Here is a 23,787-nt window from a genome sequence, read left to right as displayed (position 1 = left end):
TAATGTAGAACAGTGGTTCTCAAACTATGGTTCCTGGACCAGCAGCATCAGCCTCCTTTGGGACTGTCTAGAAATAAAGACTTCCAGGCTCCACTCAGACCTGCAGAATCAAACTCTAGGGTTGGGGCACAACAAACTGTTTGTAACAAAACTTTCAGGTGATTCATATGCATGTTCAAGTTTAAGAACCACAAATGTAGGGGAACAATTTAAGGAGTGGGAGGCCACAGAGCTGGCTGTTTCTGTCAGGTACTTCCTGCCGACTCACCCCAAACCTATGCCCTTCTAGAGGGCCTGAAAAATTATCTTGTTCAGGAAGGCCTTGAACAGAGAGCCATAAAAATAACTGTGTTGGCCCCTTTCTCGGAGGGCAACACTCATGGAAAGGACTGCAATAGAAACTTCCCTGACTCTAGTGGGCATGATCTCATAGCAGCAGAGGGAACAGATCCAACCATAATAGGCATCAAGGCTGGTGGGGTAGCCCAAATATTCGAGGCTTATTCCGACCTGCAGATAGTTCTGGGTGTTCTTAATTAAATGTGAACACGAAAGGATTAAAATTAATAAGCAACCACCCGTAAGTCTTCTCTTGATTTATTTAATGAATAAATCAACAAAACACTCTGGGTCTGGTGAAGAGAGGTCCAACTTGAGTCATCATCCTTGAGACCCACAGCCCTTCACCAGGTCCCAGATCTGAACTGTATACCCCCAGAGTCCCAGCCATGAAGGAACAGTACGATCCTGGGAAGAGAAAGTCCATAGCTATACTATTGGTGTTTATTTCATGCTTTCTGTGTGCAATAAGCACAGGTCCCTGGAAGGGACCTGCAAACATGTATCAAGGTAACTGTGGACTGGAAAAAGGTAACATCTAGAGAGAGTTTCACTTAATTCTGCCTCGTGGTATGTCTAATATCATCTTGAATATTTTCAAGAGTTATTTTCCCAGATATCCAATATGTCGTTGGAATAGATGTTTCTGTAAACCTTCAGAATTCCTTCTTTAGATTATTCAGTAAGTTGTGACTATTACAGAAAGGGACTAGTCAAACTGATGCTGCCCCTTTTCCATCTCAAAGAGGTAAATCAAAAGTCACTGAACCTCACTGAAGGGAGTATGGTGATCAGAGCCTATGTAAGAGACTTCATAAGAATAGGGTATCTTAGTCCATTTGGGCTATGACAAAAACCATAAACTGGGTAGCTTATAAAAACAGAAATTTATTTCTCACAGTTTTGGAGGGAGGAAATTCAAGATTAAAGGACCAGCAGGTTCGGTGTCTGGTGAAGGCCTGCTTTCTGGTTCAAAGATGGCACCTTCTTGCTGTGTTCTCATATGCTGGAAGGAGCAGGACAGCTCCCTAGGGCTCAGATCCCATAAGGGCTCTGTCTTCCTGACCAAATCACTTCCCAAAGGTCCCCACCTCCTAATTTCATCACATTGGTGATTTTCTATGTATGAATTTGGGGAGACAAAAACATTCAAAGCATAGCATATGGGAAGCGTATCATTCACATACAAATCACTAAAACTAAAGGTGGAGTTAGAGCACTGATGATAAATGAGGTGCATCCTAAGGTGCATGGCATAGTTGTCAAAAGCATCAACTCCAGCACCAGACTACCTGGGGTGAGCCCAGCTTTGCCACTTACTAGCTGTGTGACTATAAGTGTCACTTGATCTCCATGTGTCTAAATTTCTCCCTGTGTAAAATGGAGATGGTAGTATTAATTTCCAATAAGTAGGGTTAGAGTGAGGAATGTATGTGTTAATATAACTTTATTTAACAAGTTAAATAAATCTCTTGGACAATATTTAGAACATAAATGCTCTATAAGTGGTTATATACAATCAGAGAAGTTCAGAACTATGGCTTAGTTTGCTTTTATTTATTCATACTCAATGACCATATTTGTCCTGTAGATCACTGTGTCAGGGGTTTAAATTGGTTCACATCAACTATATTTGATATATTCATCTAGACAATGGATAGTCCTTTCAGTGTATATGTTTAGTTTTCTAAGGCTTACATAACAAAGTACCACAAATTGGGTGGTATAAAATAAAATAAGTTTATTCTCTCACAGTTCTGGAGACCAGAAGTCCAAAATCAGGGTGTCAGTAGGGTCATTCTCCTCCTGAAACTTGTAAGAAATCTTTCCTTGCCTTTTCCTAGCTTATGGTTGTATGTTGGCAATATTTGGCATTTCCTGGTTTGTAGATGCATCGCTCCAATCCTCTGTCTTCATATGGTGTTGTCCCTGCGTCTCTTCTCCTATAAATAAACCTGCCATATTGGATTAGGGGCCTACCACCTTCCAGTATCACCTATTTTTAACTTATGTTTGCAGCATACCTATTTCCAAATAAGGTCACCTTCTGAGGTACAGGAGTCAGGACTTTAACATACCTCTTTTGCAGAGACAAATTGAACCCATAATGGTATTTTTAAATGAATTGTAATAACTTTGGATAGGCATATGTTCTTGATTTTGCCACAGATCCTACAACTCCATATTGTCTCACACCTAACTTGCCTTATTTATTCATATGACTTGCTTTCCATTTGCTCTACACCATGAATATTAACAGACAATTGGATGAGAAAAAGAGAAACAACTTTATTAAAATGTCATATTCAAAGTTGGATTATATTCCACATACCTAGAAACTTCCATGTGTCTACACTTGAATGCTGTAGAGAATACCAGATTTCAGACTTTTTTCTTTTTAAGGGCATGAGCTTTAGAGTTGAATTTACTTGGGGTCAGAATGCAACTCCACTACTCACAAGCAATGAGTCTAAACTGAGCTTGTTTCATCATCTACAAAGTAAAGGAATTAGCATTAATCAAATAGAATTGATCTACAAAATGAGGAAAATAACATCTATCAATGTGAAGTATTTAGTATAGTTCTTGGAACTTAGTAGGCCCTCAAAAATGGTAGCACAGCAATAGCAGCAGTAGGAGTAATAAGGATGGCAGTTATTCTTAGGTAGGTATTAATATCAAAATGGGCAAATATTTACTTTAACCATGCATTGTGTTTTTTAATTATAGTTTTGCTTATATATTCTTATTCCTCTTTTTTGCTGATTGCATGTTTAATTTTGCATCTTCTTCTAAGAAAGTAAGTCCTTGTACCACAGGGTCTCTTGCTTGCTGTTGGCACAGACTGACCCTGTCTGTGCCCAGTGACATTAGTACACCTCTTGAAAATTAATTCCATATATTTTTTATATTCAGCTATATCTTCTGCATGCTTTTAGCATTCAGACCTCATGTATCCTTGGGTCTATGTTTGCATTATTTGTTCACCCCTAGAGAAGAAAGCCAAAGGAAGATTAATTCATAAAAAATGAATGATTGCTGAAACTCTTCAAAACCTTGATTTACTGCATAATTAGTAGACAACACAAGAAAACAGAATCTCTTTCTGCCTGTGAATTAAGTAAATTGATTAATTCATTAATTACGTATAACTCCATAGATAGCATAATTGTATCACTGGTTAACAAAGCACAGCAGAAGAATCAAGCATGTTTTCAACATGGTCAAAAATTTAATTTACAATATTGGATCTCTCTCTCAGAATCCTAATTCAAGATCTCAGGCTCTGGCACGGTGGCTCACGCCTGTAATCCCAGCACTTTGGGAGGCTGAGGTGGGCAGATCACGAGGTCAGGAGATGAAGACCATCCTGGCCAATATGGTGAAACCTCATCTCTACTAAAAATACAAAAATTAGCTGGGTGTGGCAGTGCATGCCTGTCGTCTCAGCTACTTGGGAGACCTGGGAGGTGGAGGCTGCAGTGAGCTGAGATCGTGCCACTGCACTCCAGCCAGGACGACAGACTGAGACTCTGTCTCAAAAAAAAAAAAAAAAAATTTAGAAGAGCCATATATAGTCCAAACTTATTACTGGAAGGAGAGTTGTGCTACTTATAAAGTATGCTACAATTAACAACGATCCTCTTTTCTCCCAGAATTTCTTCTCAACAAGAAATAACCCATTCATTTGGCTCATTAAACAAATGTTGCTGAGCACACAGGATACAGCAGTGAAAAAATTAGACAAAAATCTCATCCCTCATGGAGCATACATTTGAGCACTGTTCTGTTCATTATGGTAGCCGCTAGACACGTGTGACTGTTTACACTTTAAATTAATTAAAACTAAAAATTCGGCTCCTCACTTTGACTAGTTAAATTTCACGTGATCAGTAACCATATGTGACTAGTAGTTGTCATATATATCTAATATTTTTTTGAGACGGAATCTTGCTCTGTTGCCAGACTGGAGTGCAGTATCACTGCAACCTCTGCCTCCTGGGTTCAAGTGATTCCCCTGCCTCAGTCTCCCAAGTAGCTGGGACTACAGATGCCCACACCCTGCTAATTTTTTTGTATTTCAGTAGAGACGGGTTTCACCATGTTGGCCAGGATGGTCTCGATCTCCTGACCTCGTGATCCATCCGCCTCAGCCTCCCAAAGTGCTGGGATTACAGGCGTGAGCCACCATACCCAGCCTAGTTATCATATTTGACAGCACAGAAGAACATTTTCAACATTGCAGGGAGTTCTCTCAAACAGTGTAATTCTACAAAGTGGAGATAGAGAACAAAAATTAATTAAGTAAAGAAGATACTTTTAGACTATCATAAAAACTCTGACAGAAACAAACAGGGAAATGTGATAGAGACCATTTGGGGACTGGGACAGACATCTCTAATGAGAACACATTTTAACTAAAACTTAAAAGAATTCAACTACACGAAAAGCTGTCAAAACAAAGGATCAGCACGTGCAAAGGCCACAAGGCATGAATGAACCAGATGTATTTGAGGAAAAGAAAAGGGGTCAATGTGAAATGTAAATGCAAGGAAGAAAGAGAGTTGAGTACAGAATCTTTTGAAAATAGAGTTGAATACAGAAACTTTTCAGAAATAGGGTCAGAAGCTGCAATAGAACAGGGTCTCAAGAAAGGACCTCTTTTATAATGGGAGAAAGAAGAGCACACTTGCATGCTTAGGAAGCTGATGCAGTAGACAGGGAAACAATGATGGATCTAGGAAAAAGAAGGAAAGATCTTAAGAAAGTAACACTATAGCGATACAGAGCATAAATAAAAAGAGTTGGTCTTCTATTGTACTAGAAAAAAAAAAAACAGAAAATGAGAGTGGAGATACAGATAGGTTTGCAGATTAAGTGGCTGGGTTGGAAGATAAGAAGTTCCAGTAATGTTGCTTATGGCTTCACAACACAGTTTTTAAAAAAAATTGTTGAAGCCACAGTCGTAAGATGCAATGAAGTAAGTCATTTTTCTTCACCTTGGGCTGAGAAGAAACCATTTCAGTGTCCTCTGAGTTCATTAGCTGAAGACTGTAACAGATAGGACTTTGGAGTTAGACCTGGTATCGACTCTTGGCTCTGTCAGTTAGGATGTATGTGCCTTTGAACAAATCATTTAAATTATCCTAGCCTCTGCCTCTTCATATGTAAAATTGCAATTATCACAAATTTAGCCCATTAAAGTTGTGTATAATATGTAAGAAGCAATATACATATAAAGTATATTTGAAAAGACAAACAAAGAAAATATAAAAGCAGCAAACAGAGATTGAAGAACAAGAGGGGCACACTATTATCAATGTCAAGGGAGGAGATAATTCAAGACTAGGAAGTGGTCCATAGACTCACACGATACAAAACAATGCAAGGAGATTCAAGCTGAGGGAAGGCTGCTGTACTTACTTGTGAAAATGCCACTGATGATCTTCAACATAATAGTTTCTGTGAAAAGGTAGTCACCAAAATCAAAATGTATGGGCTTTGTACATAAGTAAGCTGTGAGAAAACAGGCAGATACTATAAAGTTTGAGTGGTAAGTAAGGAGAAATAGATACTATTGATAGTAACACAAGAGTAGAGTTGGAACAAGAGAAGGCCCTCCTTCGGTATGAAGGAAATGGAGCTATGCTTTAGGCAGACGAGAAGGAGTTATGCTAAGGGAGAAAAGATGCAGGACAGAGTGCCCATGTTAGCAAAGAGCGAAGTACCTCAAGGACTCCATAGAGCTGGGACTTTAGAAAAGCAAATGAATTTCTGTTCTTATAGACAGAAAAAAAGGAAGGATGAAAGCTGAAGGAATCAGGTTGATATGATCTCCAATAGAGAAAAAACAAAGGAGTAGAATATCAAATGAAAACCAGAGTCACTAGGAAACCAGAAAAATGGAATGAACAGGTTTAAGAGCATCAGATTTGGGTAGACTGAGAAATTAGGATTTACCTGTCTGGAAGATGGACTTTCCCAATAGCCTAATAGGAGTCCCCCTTCTTGGCTTCCAAGACACAAAAATGGCAACTTCTTTTTTTTAAATTAGTCTTTTTCCATGATCTGTTCTCAAATACGTTCCATGATAGCAGATCAAGTCTCTCCTTCCTAGATTGCAAATGAGTTTCTGACCCATCATTACAAGATGTCTTTCACTTCATTCTGTCACTCTGAGATTTCCTTAGATAGTCCCAAAACACTGAGTCACAAACTTATAGATACTCTTACAGTAGCTAATCAAACGTACTGTGAGTGGAACTTATTCATTGAATTCTTGATAGAAAACCTTAGTCTGTTGCTTCTATGAAGATCACTAACAGAACATAGCTAAAAATCAACCAATTCACAGATTGATGTAACAGATACTCATATTGGAATGAACTGCTCATCAGAGTTCTCATCCTATTCTCTCTCTCTCTCTCCATTTTCTGTACCCCACAGAAGGCCTGAGCTGTACAATGGAAATGATCATAAGACAAGTTCTCTCCACTATGGCCTCCAAGCACATATACCATTTCATTAATCAGCTGGTATTCCCAAAACCTCCAGGTTGTAAAAGGAGTCTATTTGTGAAATATCTCGCTACGGCGTATGATAAACAATGCCAGAGTGAACTGAAAACAGACTAATTTAATAAGCAATTCCTTTCCCCTACACTGTTTGAATTTACATAATCAACTGGCTATAATATTTAGCATACTTTTAATGTTTCTCATTTGTTTACACTACAATTCTGTGCTTCAGACTTCTCCATTCACCAAAATATTCATTGGTCTACTAAGGGTACAGAACAGCAAATATTCCACTGGTAATCATTACGTGAATATGGAGGAAGTGAGAAGTGGAGCTACTGTATTTTTCTTGTTAATTACAAACCTAATATTCCATTAAAACGTATGAGATGACAAAATCTCAACAAACTCTTTAAAGCTATTACTAACAGATAAAGTATTCTACCAAAGTATTAATATTAGCATCATTAAAATGGTTTTATCAAGTGTGCGTTTATCTCCAGATTGGAAACAATAGCAGCCTGAAGGCGAGAAATGCCCTTGAGTATTGTGGTATGAAAACCAACAGCAGTTTTGGAGCCACATAAAATCTTCTTGCGGCTTCACAACTAAAGAAAAAAAATCTTGAAGCCACGGTTATAAGATGTAATAGAGTAAATGAGTCTATTTTTCATCACCTTGGGCTCTGAGAAGAAAACATGGCAGAGTTATATCGATAAGGGAAGAGCTCAGATATTAAAATACATTAACTTTACTTTAATTGATGTAAACAGATCCAGAGCTTTCTTAATGCACATGATGTTATTTCTGCATTAGTGGACAAAATAGATCTGCGTTAGATTGCAAAGCTCCATATCTGTATCTCTGTCTGGTATGGAGAGAAAAACCTCTCCATTTCTTAGTCTCTCTTAAAAAACAAAACAACACAGGAAACCATGCATATTTATTAGCTCTAGCCAAATAATTTCTTCCTTTATCTTTTCCTTGAAATGTCTTTTGGTAACACCAATACAGTGTTCTCCTATAGCTCAGAAAGCTATAATCAGGGAAAACAACAATAGATAGCCAAAGTTTCTTCTATACTCCATAAGAATAAAACCTTTACTTAGACCCCTCCAAATCTCTAACTGAAATAGTTTATATCATCAGTTTCTTCCTCTCTGTTATTCTCTTTGTTTCTGTAGCACGGTTTGAAAAATGTCAGATGAATCACTGAAGGACAGAACCAACTAGAAAGGCTCACCAGACACGACATCCAATCTCGCATTCACGGATGAGGAAACTGAAGCTCAAAGAAGGAAAGTGACATCACAGAACTTGTTTATGACAGAGTCGACTCTAAACTGTTGATCTCCTTTATGTTATTTGAAACATTTGTATGGGGTCCCAGAGAAAAAGTGAAACGTCTAAGTGTAGGCTTCCATTTCAACTCACTCCTTTTAAATTCAGAAAATTTTATTTTTTGGTCAAAAATCTATAACAATCACTTGTTCTGATATGAGAAGAATGTGAAAAATGTGTAGATGTTTCTCTAGCAGTCAACTTAAATGATGAAGCTTCCTCTTTGTTTTTTGGCTCATAGAAAGTATGTTCTTCTAGAGTCTGCAGACTGGAGTACTGCTTTTAATCTTGGGTTTACTGAAGCACCAGTCAGGGCCATAAAAAAGTTGGAAACCTATGTTGATTCTCAGAAAGGTAAAGTCCAAGGTGATGTAGAAATATACTGCCACCACCCCCACTTTCAACATTGCACTGCACATACAAGGATCAGCAAACTAAAGAATAATCCATGTTAGCACACTCTGTGGAAGCCAAAACTCTGTATTTCTTTAATAATCCTAAAACAAATGCTATTGAATGGACTGATTTAAGTGCTTTGTTTATTTTATGGAAATATTTCCAAAGAAAGCCCTTCTATGTGGTGCATGAAAAGACTTTTATAAAAGTATATTAATTATATGCTGAAAGTTGAATGTATCATTGAGCAAGAGTACTTGCTGGATAAAATACCAATATACTATCACATAGATCTACTAATTTAGGCTAGTCCTGATCCTACATTCCAGCTGGGATCTGGAATTATTTAGCAATTATTGAGTTGAGCATAAATATTTAGAGACAGTTTTTGCTAACAAATCTTGCCTCTAGGAGCCAGGCCCATAACAATATTCTTGGCACTAGCTTTCCACACATAAATCAAGGATCTAACTTCATACCTTCTCTATTTCATTTTTACTATTTTGTGTAGTACCATCACTCCTTTTTAAATTTCTGTTCTCTTTTTGCAGTATCCTGTAGAACAGAAATCTAACTGACCTCATGGGGCCTGTAATGAGAGTCTGAAAAGTTGCTCAAGAGAAACAGGTTGAGTTCTTTTTGAATATTCCATTTTGAATTTGTACAATTTTTGAGAGTTTGGGATTTTCCGGGCCTGGGATCTCACTTTTGTAAAATGTGCTCCTGTTAAGCATTCTCTCCCTTTTTTTGTGTCTGTGCACACATGTGCACAAGCATGTACCCCTGATCCGTGACATGGAAGGCTATGGAAAGCACTAGGATATGTCTCAACCTGCAGGAGATTCGTCTGCTTTGAATAACCGACCAACTGTTAATATGAAATCAAGTGTTCAAAGCAAGACATGCCCTTTGGTGGAGTGGAGTAGGTTCTCCTATATTATGTGGTTTTTGAGCACTATGACTCCTTTTATCCTTTGAAAATGTAATTCCTCTTTGGAAATAAACAGTTTGCTGATTTTCCAGCTCTCTGCTGAAATTTCATTGGGAGCATCATTGACAGCAGCACTCCAGCTGAGTTCTCTATATATGGTAAATAAATCATGTGAACAACAGTACCCAATTTCACATTAATTGTTTGAAAATCTCCACAACATGAAACGTTTTGTTAAAAGTCTAGAAAGAAAGAAGTGTGGCTCTTTTGTTGTTGTCACCGTTGTTTTGCTTCGGAGTGATTTGTTCTAAATACAGCTTAACAGGCAGATGACTGGTTTGTGACTAGAGTATCTTTTCTGAGATGAAAAAGCAATACAAATGCTTCCCAAAAGGATGCCAACCAGGCTCAGAGCAACACAGGGACTATGGAATGGGTGCACCTGGGGAAATCCTTATCACAAATTGGATTGACAGGGAGGACTCAGTGCCTTTCCCAGCACATGTGCCTCTGAAAAGCTGAAAGGGAATCACAATGCTTTAGGAATGAGATCTGGGAATTGCCTAAATGTGAGAGCTTCAAATTGCTCAGGCATTAAGAGAATAAAAACATGAAATGCAAATATTACAGGAATAAAGGGGGAGAAGATATGGCACAAAACTCATAATCATTGAGAAATGGGAGCAGAATCTGAAGCCATACTCTAGGACTAGTTTTAGGGAGATCACTTGTTCCTTATGAAGGGCATCCTTCACTTGCTTTCATCCCTCCTTTTCACAGCTGACTTTTGTACACCATTCCTGAACAGAAAGAGAAAACGGGGATTCCTTCAGAATTCAGTTGAGCATGAAAGAGGAACATCTATTTAGACCTTTGTTGGTCAAGGCCTTTTTCACTTGTGAAAAAAGATTACCAGACTACAGAACTAGGTGAAAACCAAGCCATAGTTGTCTGCAAGAGTTGCTATAAGGGCTAGAAATTAAAGGCTTTGATTTTTTATGTGATGCCTTCTTGACTCTTCTAGAAAGTTAAGATGCCAATGCCTCTATTACTACAAGGGATTAAACAGCATAAAGTAAAACAATGAACAAAACTCCACAAAACTACCACAAAACTCACCCAAAAATGTTGAAATGTGTTGTCATATTTCTATATGGTTCCTTAAATTCTACTTCTATTTCCATTTAGAGTTTGCTTTGCAGGAGATCATGGCAAATTATGCTTACATTTTTACTTTTATAAGATGGAATCCAAAATCCCTGCTTTAACGGGTTTCTATCTAATCAATCATGCTCTCCAAAGTAAAACAATACACTTATTTTATTCTGATGAGCCCACTCGTGTAAATTATGAGCATGGGCATTGGCATTAAGGCGTTGAGCTCCAAAGCTATATGAATCCTTAGACATTATTTCACATGAAGACTTCTGGAAATAAGAACACCTGACCCCACTGAGGTAAAGGAACAGCCTAGATTCTCCCAACATTACTTTTTTTCGCTCCATGCTCTTGGGATTGAGGCAGACTTGAGATTTTGCATAGCTCAGTATCAATGGAAGCTTAAATGTTGGGGTATTAGGATGAAAGAAATCAATCCTGTTGACTCTTCTCAACAGAAAATAAGAAGAGTTTGTTCATAAAATGAACAATGTGAGATCGTGGAGTTTCCCCAAAAGTATTAGCTCCTATATTTTCTCTTCCTCCTCACTCTATAGAGCATATTAAATAGTCTTATGAGGGGGCAAAATGTTCCTTTGACAGAGGTGTGGTTGATACATTTATGAGCACAAGAGAGTGGGAGGCAGGAGAATGGAATCAGGAGGTTAAACTCTACCCAGGGCTTTTAGGAAGCATGGGCTGGCTCATTACCTTGTATTGAGACCTAAACTGTTGCTTTCTAGAATGGGAACAACTCTAACCCACTGTATTGCTGACTTGACTTCCTTTCTTTATAATAGTGTTACCTATAAATCCCACAGAACTCTTTCCAAGGGGCTCCTTCTGCACACAATGTACACAGTGCCTTCTGGGCTATCATGCTACATAGCAAAAAAGGAATATGCTATTCTTATTAAGAGTGAGGACTCTGCTACCCGTTATACCTGAGTTGGCTCTTGAGTAATTTGCTGAAGTTTTCTAAACCTCAGTTGCCTAATTTGTAACATGGAGCTACTGGAATCTCCAAAGGTGATTAGGAATATTGAATGACAGAGTGTGTTTAGCATAATCTGAAAAAATGCCTGTTTTATAATAAACTTGCAGTAATGCTTGCTATTGGTATTATTATTATTATTAAAAGATGCTCAATAGTATTTCTGGAATCATTTCATGACCAAACAGGGAACAACTGAAAGTGCTTTTCCTTAAAAGCTTAACCTATGTTTCCACCCGTGGCTCCGTAACATTTGTATATCCCCTAAGGTTCTAATGTTGTACATGCAGCTGGCCCTTAAGTGAGATGGGCTCCTACCCTGGAATTCTTTGTCTTTTTACCGGAAGCTAAAAATGTAAAGGCTCAGATATGCTAGTGATCCCTGGAAGAGGAAAGCAAAAACAGTAATACTAATTAGTAGCTACCAGAACTGTTCAGCATGGCAATAAGCTGTGAATTTATGGTTTTGTTAAGAGGATACATTTGAAATCTTTTATATAATATTAGATATGAAAATACACACCATCTGGACCTCTTGCTGGTAGCCTTGAAATGTCTACATCTCACAGGAATCAAACCCATTTTACCTGCTAGGGAATAAAACACCTGTTTCACATATTACTTCACACTGGGTGATGAACATTTCCACTATCTCCAGCCAGAAGGAAAAAAATGAAACTGTGGCTTCACATTGTTTAGTAGATTTTAAAAAGCTAGCAGGGCTGGGGGCTGTTTTACTGTCTTGTTGGAAGAAGGCTCTGCAAATCGCCCCTGTAACAACCCCTAATAATTTGGAGGAGTTCTCTGTAGCCCTGGTTACTATCAATAAAATGCATTTTCCTCTCATTATAAATCTGCTTATGAAAACACTTAGTGAGATGAGCCAACTGCATCTTGGCTGCTGGTTGTATCTTGTAATGGATGGTCCCAAAGTGGATAGAGGACTGTAATTCACTGGAGGAACTCTGCTGATGACATAAAATAGTTGAACAGTTTATGAATAGTCTTAGAATCTTGAAAGAGAATGAGACTTTGCATTCTTTCCTAGGACATCTGTTGTTATTCTATAGATATCCTTCTGCAAACTTGGGGAAGTGGGGGCGGTGGCAGGGGAGCTTCCTTAGCATGTCTTTCCTTTTCACTTGCCATAAATCCTTTTGTTCTTCAGCTGAAACCAAACTGCCCTGGTAGGAAATCAGGTTGCTTTTTTTTCTTTAATATAATCACACTACCATTATCTCCCTTGAAAAATATCACAATAATTCCTTAATATTTTCAAATATCTAATCACTGTTCAACTTTCCAGTTGTCTCATCATTTTTAAAGTTTATTTGTTTGAGTCAGGATCCAAATAAGATCTGTACATTGCTATTTCCTCGCAATGTATTGCCTGCCATTTATTCTTGCATAACTATTTGTCTTATAAAGGTTCCCATAGTCTGGATTTTGCTGATTGCATCCCCGTGGTGTCATTTAACATGTTCTTATGTCCTCAGTATTTTTGTATATTAAGATAAGATATAGTACATACAGTATATTCTGTATGTTAAACACTTAATTGAATTCAGGTTAATTTATCTGGCAAGAGAGTTTGATTGGCAGTATTTCTTCTCCTACCAGGAGGCATGTATTAACTGGCAACTTGTGTTCTTGTCACATCAGCAGTCATTGATGATCAATATTGAGATTCACTAGTTCACTAATTGAAAAAGCATTGCTAAAAGCATTGCTATTTTAGACCTATCACACCTTTCCTGTGTATTAATTGTAATAAGAGGAAACTTGTTCCTGATCCACTCTTGATTATTCAGTGAAGCATTTCATATAGGAAAGGGAGACCAAATACAGTATTTTTCTCTTTCTGTATCAATTTCAAAATAGTGATGTGGTTTTCTAGCCTGCCCAAAATTACCTATTTTCCAAAGTATCATTATAAACTCATATATTTAAACATATTTGAAATGTTTCAATCAATTGAAGTTTTACACATTTTTATGTTTTTTTCTTGAAGAGGAGATTTTTTGACATGGCTCTAGTAAACTTTAGTAGCTTCCTTACCATCTGCTACAAGATGTTCCAGACTCATTTTGTACATATGCTGCCTCAAACCTGGAGTCGACAATTTGTTAAAGGTGTCCAGGCTCCTCTTAGTGGGAAATGGTATTTGGATACTATCATCTGGATACTAGGATGAATCATTGTTACTGGATTGGTCAATGTTTCTAGAATTTTTCAGTGGAAAGAACTCAGTGATACATACCCATACCATTAATTAGTGGTAGTGATGCTTTCAATTCTAATTCAAGACCACAAAACTCTTCAATCTCAAATGTGTCTCTTCTCTTTCCCTTGCCAAGAATCCCAGTTCTCAACAGTGACAACAACAATGATAGAAATGGAATATCCCATAATTATTTGGCTGCTTTATCACATAGTATATGCACAGCAGGGTCAGAATAGCAATACCTACCCTAGCAATGTAATATGATTACTGAAAATAGTTTATGATTTTTTAAATTTTTCTGTACATAAGATACATCACATTAGAAATGTCAAAGTACAGAGTTTTGATAGCAAATGGAATTGTTTCTCTCTGTTGTTATGCCACCAACTGTAAATGCATTAGGTCCATTTGTTTCTTTTAATTTCATTTCTTTCTCTCTCTTTTTTTGAGACAGGGTCTCAGTCCTTCACCTAGGCTGGAATGCAGTGGCGCCATCTCAACTGGACGAAAACTCTGCCTCCTGGGCTCAAGCCATCCTTCCACCTCAGCCTCCCGAGTAGCTGGAACTAAAGGCACACACCAATAGGTTCAACTTTTTTTTTTTTTTTTTTAATTTTGTGTAGACACAGGGGGTTTACCACATTGCACAGGCTGGTCTCAAACTCCTGAGCTCAAGCAATCCAAGTGTCTCAGCCTCCCAAAGTGCTGGGATTACAGGCATGAGCCACCACACATGGCCTTATTTTATTTTTCTTTCTAAAAATTACTTTTTAAATTTTGTTTTTATTTTGTAATTGTGTAAAATATTTACATGATGTGAAAATCAAATCTACAAATAAGGCAAATTAAACAAAGTCTAGCATCTATTCCTATCCCCTAATGGCGCCCTCTTTCCATAAACCACAGGTAATTTTTTAAATTACTTCCTCCAAAGATTATTATATAGTATTTTAAAAACCAAATTATGGCTTAACCATTCAGTAGTTCATTTCTTAAATATAAGTAGATATATTTTATATCTGTCTCTATATAGATATATCTTTTTAGATAAACAGTAACTCGCTATATGAACTTTTATCAACTTGGCTTTTTTGAGTTCAGGTACAACTTGAAAACCTCATAGTGGTATACAAAAGAATTTCCTGTTCCTTTTAATTGTCTAATACCCCATTCTATGGCTACACTATAGTTTATTCAATCAGTCTCCTATTGTTAACTATTTGGGTTGATTTTGGACCTTTGTTATTAAAAATAGTTCTGTAATGAGTATCTTAGTGCATGTATTTTTTCATAGTTTTATCAGGTGTCTGGCTGAAGTAGATACCTAGAAATGGGATCACTGGGTCAAAGAGTAAATGCCCATTTACTCTTTGACTCAGCAATTTTTGCCAAATTCCCTTCCTGTAGATATTATACTATTTTGCACTCCCAGAGACAATATAAGAGAGTAAGGCCCTGTTTTCATGGCCAACATCTTCCTTTCTGGGTAGAGTAGCAATTGGTATTTTACCTTATTCCCTTTATTTCGGGAGCAAGATAAAATGACAGTCATTTCTCTAAGGGACATTTGCGGAAAAAACATCTTTCAACATAGCAAAAATTGAGAGAGATTTATAATGATATCTTGCTCTATTCCAGTCAGTCAAGAAGTAGGAGTACGAAACTTACACAAAGAAGTTATCAACTTATGAAAATGGTCACATTCCTTATTCCTTTAATTTAATTCCTTATTCCTGTAATGTTTGTTGACTAAATTATTTCTTCCTTTTAATTCTTTCTTCATGTGATTTTAAATGCTTTGGCCCTCTCTGTGTCCTACTAATCATCAGAATGAGTTAGTGCGTCTTCTTGTTTACCTATTTTAAAATATTCTGGGTTGAAAAAAATGATGCACCAGATTTATATCCTCAACTTACTATCCTCTATGGCAGTGTTACTCAAAGTGCACTCCATAGGCAGTGCCAGTCCACAAATTGTTTGCTACCACAGTGAGATAAGCACACAAATTAGAATAGGTATAGCAAAACTCTTATAGTAATTTGACATCGTGTCAACACCAAGAGCATGATCAGTAGGCTTTACAAAGGTATTGATCTATGATGGAACAGATACGTTTAAAAAATGTCCATTTGCCACAGATAGTTTAAGTAGCACTGCTCTGTGGTCCTGTGTTTTCTTTCATCATTATCCTGAGATCCTGAGCCAATAGTTCTACATCTTATGTGTTTGCAGAAGCTCTTTTCATTTGATTTAATCTTCTAATACAATTTCTCCATTGCTTTGGTTCAGGGTTTTCCAAAGTAGGCTGTGCTGTAGAGTTATACAGATGTCATTTATGTCTTCGCTGCGGAACTTCTCAGGGCCTTTTTATGCTAATGTGTATTGTCAGTCTCTCTGAGATAATATCCTAGAGGTAGTTGCCTATGGAAGGCTTGCTTGTAAGTGTTTTATAGAATTAGGTTTGCAGAGGAGACACAGGGAAATTCTGGTATAAGCTCATAATTTTCTTTCTACAAAAATGACAGAAAAATTGGATAGTTCTATCAAATCAGGCACGAAATTAAGGCAGGGCAAAAACAAACAAGCAAAAACCATCCCAAGACTTTAGATCACCAGATATGTCTTAACCTCTAAAATTAACCTTTATTCCACACCTTCAGAATATCTGATTATTTATTTGATGCTGAAAGATTAGTTAGAAACAAGGTCCTGTAAATTTTTTAATAGCTTGCTGTAATGTTTAATAATTTCTATTTTCTGGAAGTTCTCCTATGTGACTGCTATAAATCTGATTGGCTTTATTACAATCAAAATTACCTTCTCTGTGTTTCTAAAGTACTTCAAATTTCCTTTTCCATGTTTAATAATTCCAAGGCTAGAACTCTATACATTCAATCTTTGCCTCCCAAGAGCAGAATATTTCTACAGTAGCTTTCAATCCATGTGATAGAGATGTAAGGGGCCTATGTTCTGGAAGCAAACACACTTGGACACAGGAGTAGTTGTAAGATGTCGAAGGAGACACTGGTTACTTCAAGAAGAGTTTTGCTTTGGTGAGTTGAAATTCTGTGATTGACCCTTATTCCCCATCTCTTTATCTCTAGTTGCGTTCAGTTATGTTGTATTCTCAAAATGAATTCCAGAGGTCAGTTCCCTCTTCTCTCAGTGAATTTTTTCAGTTAATATTTATTATTATTCTTCCTCATTACCAAAGACTTTTTCATTGCAGAAACTTAAGAAAATATAGAAAAGTAAATATTTAGAAACAAAAATAATCCCAAGTACCATCACCTGACATTAAAAACATTCTGGCATTCCTCCATCTGATGCTTTCCCCAAGAATACATACTATCTGCATATACAATAGGTATTCAATGTATACAACATTGTATATCTATTACATATACGTAGCAACATATGATACATATATTAGATGACAAGTATAATAAAAAATAGGTTTGTATATTGCAAATATCAGTTCTCATTACTATATTTTATTTTACGAATCATTTTTAGTGACTGCATAGCTCTTCATTTCATGGATTTGCCATACTTTCTTTACATTAACTGCTGTTGTGTAACACTCAGCACTATGTTCTAAGCAAAAGGTAACACTTAATATTATGTTCTGTGATTCTCCATTTTGTTGTATATAGTGGGGGTAGATTTATTTTTATTTTCACTGTTGTATAATATCCTATTGTGTTAATATACAAACATTTATTTATGTAATCTCCTCTCAATGGGCTTATGTTTTGATATTTTTGCTATTATTTTCTGGTGCATACTCAAGAATGTCTTTATTATTCTGGGTCAAATGCATATTCAGTTTTATAAGACAATGACAAATTGTTTTCCCAAGTGGTTGTATCAATTTATACTTCTATTAAAAGAATATGAGAATTCCATTTCATCCAGATTCTGACCAATATTTGGTTTTGTAGACATTTTAATTTTTCATTCTGAGATATTTATAATGTTCATCAGCCTATTAAGGACTCTGAGAAGTTCTACAAAAGAAAGTTGTTTTATTTCATTTTATTCCAGATTTCTCAAATTCTTTGACCATGGAAGCCTTATTTTGTAATTTACCCATGAAACTTATGCATCGGAGCCCACTTTTGGGAGCTTTGACCTGAACTGATGATGAAAACTAGATGAGGGTATGAAATTCGGTGAGTAGAAACTTCGAGCCCACAGTTAGAAAACTACTGGTTCAGTACAATCGTAGGCAAAGAAATAGGGTCATAGAATAATGCTTCTCGAAGGTACAAATTTATAGTTAAGAAGCAGTTCTTACTACCAAATCATTCACGAATCGATAATTTTATAAAAGTCCACTGATTACATATTTGAACGTTACCACTGTAGAAGTTTCTAAAAGCTGAGTTTCAGTTTCTGTACTGATCTCATTGTGAAACGGTGACACGTGTTCATGGACTGGCATCATCCACGGACCACACCTTAAGGAACACTAACATAAAGGATAGTAATTGAAGATGAAAATGTAATACATCATTTTATTTAATGGAAACTATTTTAAAAAATAAATAAATAACGGCATGTCCTTTCCCTGGTGACTAGTCAATGCCTGAGTTAAAAGGCCAGTCTTGGGCGTGGTGGCGGGCGCCTGTAATTCCCGCTACTCGGGAGGCGAAGGCAAGAGAATCGCTTGAACCTGGGAGTCGGAGCTTGCAGTGAGCCGAGATAGTGCCAGAGCGAGATGGTGTCACTCTGAGTGACAGAGCGAGACTGTGTCTCAACAAGAAAAAAAAAAAAAAAAAAAAAAAAGGCCAGCCTTTCTTGCCTCCATTAGGTATAACGTTGATGAGTGATGCCGGCTCCAGGGCTCCCTGCGGGATGGGCTGAGGCTTCTATTACAAATGACTTGAAGTTCACACGTTCCGGAACAACTTTCCCTCCACCCAATTATGTTTGCTTCACTTCCTTATAGACCTTCACCTTGTCCATGAGAACATTTCGTAATAATTCTTCTGCAAGTAAAGCTCAATCTCAGTGTCTGTTTCCTGATTAGCTCACCTAAGACACCATATTTTATCTGCTTATGTGTCAGTTGTGTTTCCTTTTATAGGATATTTGTTTATATTTTTCCCTATTTTTTAATTTACTGGGTTTGATTTTTTTCTTGTTGATTTGTGAAAGTTATTAATATGTTCTTTTTAAATTTTGTGGCAACTGTCTTTTGTCATTTTGTGTCTTGTCTTTTCATTATCTTTATGGTGACTCTTGATGAGCAGGTAATCCTAGTTTTATGGCAGTTTAATTTGTCAGTCTTTTCTTACATAGTTAATTATTTGTGTGTTTTATTTAGGAAAGACTTCCATACTCTGAGATCAGAAATATATTCTCCATATTGACTTTAAAATGTTTTCTATTTTGTCTTTCACACAAATCTTTAATTTATAGGGAATTATATTTACAAGGAGTGTTAGGGAAAGATTTTATTTACTTCTACAAGGATCTCATATCTATCCATATTGCTAAACTCTTCTTTCTAATAAATATTTTGGAAAATTTTCTTATATTAAAAACCACTTCCTCTTTGGAAAATGACAATTTTGTTTCTTTCTCTCTTTCATATTTTTTAAACCTTTTTTCTTGTTTTATTCCAATGGCTGGGAATTCAAATTCAGTCTTGAATGTAAGTAGTAGGTAGTGGGCATTTTTGTCTTGCTCCTGCCTTCACAGGATCATTCTTACCATTAAGAAAGATATTTGCTTTACCTTTTGGTGATAATTTGCACAGGCTAAAATACATGTTTATTTCTAAGGGAATTTTAAAAAATCATTATCAAATGGCTAAATTCATCAGATGTTTATTTTGCCTATATCCTGAATATCATGAAGAGCATATGTATTTTTATTTAGTCTTCTTTAAATTTTTTTTTTTTAAATTTTTTAGAGATTGGGTCTTGCTATGTTGCCCATGCTGGTCTCAAACTCCTGAGCTGAAGTGATCCCCCCTCCCACCTTGGCCTCCCAAATTGTTGGGATTACAGGCCAGAGCCACAGCACCTGGCCTTATTTAATCTTTTAATAGTATAACTGATATTTATAAATTTTTCTAACACACTGTCCTTGTAGAAGTGTGATAAATCCAACTTAGTCATGACATATTATCTCTTTTATTTGTTTCTTGAATCATTTGGTCCATATATTGTTTTAAAAGTTTGTTACTATGTTCATATATAATGGTGACTTCTCTTATACTCTCCCTTGTCTGGCTTTAATATTAAAGTCTTATAACATTCAAAAATTGAATTAGAAAATTTTTTTGTTTCCTATATTGTAGAAATTTTATGAAAGTTTAGAGTGATTTGGGTTTTTTGAAAGTTTTGTAGAACTCCTTAAAAAGCCATCTGGAACTGGTGTATTCTTTGTAGAAGGTTTTAAGCCACTGATTAAATTTTTTAGAACTTATAGAGTTATGCAAGCTTTGCAATTCTTGAGAAAGTTTAGTGTCTTAATCTGTTTTGTGCTGCTATCACAGAATTCCACAGATTGGGTAATTCAAAATGAACAAAAATTTACTGGCTCATGGTTCTAGAGGCTGGGAAGTCTAAGACTGAGGTACCAACATTTGACAAAGGGCATTCTTACTGCATTACCCCATGGCAGAAGGCAGAAGGGGTCAGGAGAGAGTATATATAGAAAAGGGGGCCTAACTCCTCTTTTTACGATAAACCTATTCCCATGATAACACCATTAGTCAGTCCATTCATGAGAGTGAAGCCCTTATGACTTAAATACAACTTAGAGGTCCCACCTCCGAATACCATTACATTGGTAAAGAAATTCTAATGCATTCTTTTTGGAGGGCCACATTCAAACCATAGCATTTGGTAAGTGACATTTTTCTAGGAATTCTTGCATTTTGACTATGGTTTAAATTTATTGCTACAATTGTTTATAATATTGTCTTATTTTCAAAATATCTGCTGGATATGTGTTTTCTACTTTTTACCATGATTTTAGTGTCATCTCTTTTTATTTATCATTCTTGAACAGATTTCTCTATTTTATTCTTCTTTTCAATGGACCAACTTTTGGCTTTCTGGTCCTTCTCTATTGTGTTCTCTTTTCTATTTTTTAATTTTTCTACTTTCTTTCTTTCTTATCTTGTTGAAGTTTTTTCTAACTTCTTAAGTTGGACATCTTCATTTCCAGCCTTTCTTTTTTTTTAACATAAACATTCAATGGTACAGGTTTTGCTCTAGGTACCACTTTGGCAAAATTCTATGTTTTGATCTTAATATTTTCATTATTGTTTAGTTTTTGTGTATTGTTATATTCCACACAAGTTCATCTTTGGCCACTTATTTGAATTTATGTCATTTTGTTTCCAAATATATGTTTTTGTCTTTTGTTATTGACTTCTAATTTAGTTCTATTTACAAAGAATGTGGTCTTTATAAATAATGACTCTTTGAAATTAGTTTAAAAACGTATTTTGTAACCCAGCACATAGTGCTTCCATGTTTATTTGAAAAGAATGAGCTTTCTTTTTTGGAATATTCCATAAATGTCCCGTATCACAAGTTTCTTAGTTTTGCCCTTGCAATAGTCTTGCTTTATTAAATTTTTGGCCATTTGGAAGAGGTATATTGAAATGTCTCACTATGATCATGGACATGTAATTTTCTTCCTGATTTCTACCAACTACCGATTTACTTATTTTGAGATATTTTAATGACACATAGACATTTAGATTTTTATGTTTTTCTGGCAAATTTCCCCTTTTAGTCTAAGATTAGATTTCTTCCCTAACACAGCCCATATTCAATTATTATAGTGCCCTTTGTGGTAAGCAGAATTCCACAAATGTGCCCCCAAATTTCCTGTCTCCTTGCTATACCCACACTACACAATCCCTGGGACTATGATTTTGATGACCTCTTCCCCGTGGTTATGTTGTGGTACTGTTGACTGTAAGAAAGGGAGATGACCAGGGTGGGCATAAAAGGCTCACATGAACCTTTACGCAGACAGTTTTGCTGGCCAGGGGCAGAAACAGAAGCCAGAGAGATTTGAAGCATGAAGAAAGATTGGATGCAAGAGAGGTCTCTGTTGCTGAGATGGCAAGGATCCAGTGTGAAGACCTGTTAGTAGCCTGTAAGAGCTGAAAACAGTCCCTGATTAACAGCTAGCAAGACAATGGAGACCTCAATCATACAGCAGCAAGGAAATATTTTCAACCAACAACCAGAAGGTGTTCAAAGCAAATCTCTCCCTCCTTAAGCCTCCAGGTAAGAATATAGCCTGCCAACACTTTGATATCATCTTTATGAGATCCTATGCACGGAGTCTAGCCATGTTGTGCCCATCTTCTGGACTATGTTTACTGTGAGATAATAAATTGGTGTTTTTTAAGCCCAAGTTTGTGATAATTTCTTACAGAGCAATAGAAAGCTTATACAACCTCCTTACCCTTAAGAATGCTTTTTGTTGGGGCAGAGCACAGTGGCTCACACCTGTAATCCCAGTACTTTGGGAGGCTAAGGCAAGCGGATCATGAGGTCAGGAGTTTGAGACCAGCCTGGCCAGCATGGTGAAACTCCGTCTTTGCTAAAAATATAAAAAATTAGCCGGGCAGGTGGCATGCGCCTGCAGTACCAGCTACTCAGGAGGCTGAGGCAGGAGAATTACTTGAATCCTGCAGTCGGAGACTGCAGTGAGCTGAGATCACACCACTGCACTCCAGCCTGGTTGACAGAGCGAGACTCATGTCTCAAAAAAAAAAAAAAAAAAAAAAATTCTTTTTATTTTAACATCTATTTTGTTGGTTATTATTACAGTTATAACACTTCCCTTTTGTTAGTACTTTGGACGTTTTCCATCCCTCTGTTTTTAGGTTTTCCATATTATTGTTTTTTAGACATTGTCTTATAAGCAGCATATACCAAACTGTAAAAATCCAAACTGAAAATCTCTGTGTTTTAATTTAAGAATTTTGTCTAAATGCATTTAGTGCAATTACTAATGTGTTTAAATTTGGATCTACCATCTTTTTTTCTGTGCTTTTTTTCTTCTGTGCTTTCTTCTACTTTCTTGCCTTTAAAAAATTGGCGTTTTCTTTTTTATTGAATGTTTCCCTTTTCATTAGTTTGGAAGTTATACATTCTAACTCTATTTTAGGGTTTACACTTAAATTTTACTATGCATATTCAATAAAAATATGGGAAATTTTGTGAATTTAGATGTCATTCTTGTCCCTGGAACCATCAAAATGTTCCTACATTATTTAAATTTACTAAATATGTAACTAAAGAGAGAAGTTGCCCAGTGATTCTTTGCTTTCTCGCTTCACCTTCTCTGAAAAAAGGGAGGAAGGATGTCTTCCTATTCTTCCCACCTTTGTCCTGTCCGTGTTGATATCATCTATATACAACAGCGTTCAGATTCCAGAACTCCTGCAACTCTTGACAAGTTACCTGTTTTGAGTTTTACTTTGCTAATCTATAAAGTGGGGATAGCAAAACCAAGCTTGTTGGAGTTTTTGAGATTAATAAATTAGATAATATATGTATAGCAGGTAAATGCCTAATGCTCAATAAAATCATTATTTTATCCATTAAATATATTGATTTTATTTTTCATATCATAACTTCCTTTGATTAGCAACTTCTCTCTTCTCAAGGATATGAATATCTTTATGTATGTCTGTGTTTACATTATATCCCATTTTGTTTCACTGAATTACACTCCCATATCGACACAGTAGTCTGTTAAAGGCCTTTTCATATAAGGTTTGGAGTGTAAAGACTATCGAGTCAAAAGCAGTCCCTAGGGAGCACCATTCTGTAGGTTCTCATAATACTTTTGAATATGCAATGAGCGACCAGCAATAATTATAACCCAAAAAACA

Source organism: Trachypithecus francoisi, unplaced genomic scaffold (assembly GCF_009764315.1).
Source record: "Trachypithecus francoisi isolate TF-2019V2 unplaced genomic scaffold, Tfra_2.0 Lachesis_group0, whole genome shotgun sequence".
In the NCBI taxonomy this organism is placed as follows: domain Eukaryota; kingdom Metazoa; phylum Chordata; class Mammalia; order Primates; family Cercopithecidae; genus Trachypithecus; species Trachypithecus francoisi.
The sequence above is the reverse complement of the archived record's forward strand: the minus strand, read 5'-3'. Positions refer to the sequence as shown.